Source organism: Aedes aegypti, chromosome 3 (assembly GCF_002204515.2).
Source record: "Aedes aegypti strain LVP_AGWG chromosome 3, AaegL5.0 Primary Assembly, whole genome shotgun sequence".
In the NCBI taxonomy this organism is placed as follows: domain Eukaryota; kingdom Metazoa; phylum Arthropoda; class Insecta; order Diptera; family Culicidae; genus Aedes; species Aedes aegypti.
The window spans coordinates 272,265,992-272,268,525 of NC_035109.1; positions in this window are offsets into that span (position 1 = coordinate 272,265,992).

Consider the following 2,534-nt stretch of genomic DNA (forward strand, 5'->3'; position numbering starts at 1 on the left):
AGACATTTAGGGGACTGGAGTTCTTCTTAAGGTAATATCTGCTTGTGCAGTGACCGGTCATCAAGACAATTATTAAACTATGATTTTTTCTATTAACTTTCTTAGACCTAAATGATATTTTTTTTTGACTCAATTTCATTTTCTACTATAAAAAATCGACATAAACACGTTTTGCGCAATTGTTTATTCGCAAATTTATAAATAAATTGGTGGTACCTCGAAATAATTATTTTCCAAGCCTATTTTGTTTTCCGTAGCTAACGGAAAAAAGTTAATTGAATACAACCAAACTTTTCTTCCATGATAGGTTGGTAGTGGAAAAATATAAAATTTATTTTACACAATATTCCATTTCACTCCATTACGTCCCAAGCGGTCAAAACAACGGGGGCATGCACAAAGAAAATCATTTTGATTTCACAGCTTTAAAAATTCGAAAAAGTACCAAAAGGGATATAAGGGGGTTAAGATTTAGTATGGCTCGGGCTTTTACTACAATTTTGTTTTAACTTACGGATAGCACACAAATTGAGTCACGTTAAATTATGCCCCCTCCCTGTCACGGTTTTTTTTTTATTAGAAATTTGAAACTTTTGTAAGACTGTGTCTAGCAATACCCCTCCTTAGATCGTGACATAATTTGTGCAAGATCATTCAGAGCGGGCATTTCGAATAATATTACCCAAAATTATAAAAAATATTCAACTAGAGAAAGCGTATCAGTTATGGCCACAGTGGTTTCCTATTTGGCCATATGTGAAATTTTCATAACTTTCATATTTGAAATCTTTTCGAATATAATATAATATAATATAATAGAGCGGTTCCACGCCGTTTCGCAAACCCGATTATTTTTGTATTTTTTGAATCGCCTGAAAATTTGCATACAGATTCTTTATGACCAAAAATGCCATTATGCACTTTCAGACCGCCATTTTGAACCTCGCCTTATTTTTGAGAAGGGCGTATCGGAAAATAGAAAAAATCGAAATAGAGAAAAACAATATTTTTTGTGTGATTATTTGAAAGTACAGAAAAATTGCAATCGAAAAGCAATTAGGTGAATTTTTTCTAGGCTGCATCTATTTCGAGATATACTCATATTTATATAAAATTTTCAAATAAAAAAAGAAAAATAGGCCCTTTACAAGCATATTTCGTGTTTCTCCATTCCAGAAAAAAAATACTTTGATTGAGCGAATCGTAGCTAAATCGTTTATCGTTTGATCAAAATATTTATGCTTAAGTATTGAAAAAAGAGTGCACGGTAATAAATATAAACGATATTTTCAAATGAAAATTCGAAGCTAATAGTTCTTAAAAACCGCAACATTGATGTTTTTAATTTTTGGATATATTTTGCGGTTGTTGTAGGTATTGTTTAGGACTATTTGGAAAAAAATATGCATGGTTAAAAATAATGACAGATTTTTTTAATTAAAAAAAAAAATAAAATCGATTTTCTATGAAAATGCATCTGTGATTTTTATCATTTTTGGACATGTTTTAGGGGACAACTTATGTGATTTATTGCACAATGTTTCATTATGGAAGAATTATGGACAAAAAAGTTATAATTTTATAAAATATTACAAATTTTGAAAAAAAATCGAAAAGAACGTGAACATCCGATAAAAAATGCTAAGGAACTATATGATTGGGCTCAAAATCAAAAATTTAAGAACAATGAACTTCAAATTTTCATTTGAAAATTTCGTTTATATATTTTTTTACCGTGCATACTGTTTTAAATACTTTAGTATATAGGTTTTGATCAAACAATAAACAATTCAGCTACGATTCACTCAATCAAAATAAAATACTTCTGGAATGGAGAAACACGAAACATGTTTGAAAAGGGCCTATTTTACTTTTTTTTATTTGAAAATTTTATATAAATATGAGCATATCTCGAAATTGATGCAACCTAGAAAAAAATTACCTTGGTACTTTTCGATTGCAATTTTTCTGTACTTTCAAATAATCACACAAAAAATTATTGTTTTCCTCTATTTCGATTTTTTTCCAAAATCTGTAATTTTTTAAAAAATCATAACTTTTTTGTCCATAGTTCTTCCATTTAGAAAGATTGTGCAATAAATCACATAAGTTGTCCCCTAAAACATATCCAAAAATAAAAAAAAATCGAAACCGCGTTTCTGGAGAAAATCGATTTTAAAATTTTGTTTTTGAAATAAAAAATAATCTGTAATTTTTTTTTACCGTGCATATTTTTCTCCATATAGTCCTAAGCAATACCTACAACTTTGTAGAAGATCTCAAATCGATCGGACAAACCGTTTTCGAGTTACAGTTTTTTAAAGATTTGTTATGCATTTTCCGATACGCCCTTCTCAAAAATAAGGCGAGGTTCAAAATGGCGGTCTGAAGGTGCAAAATGGCATTTTTGGTCATGAAGAATCTGTATGCAAATTTTCAGGCGATTCAAAATATACAAAAATTAAATTTAAAAAAAAAAAATCGGTTATTCGGTGGAATTGCTCAATATCAAGATGTATCTTAAATCTAACTAC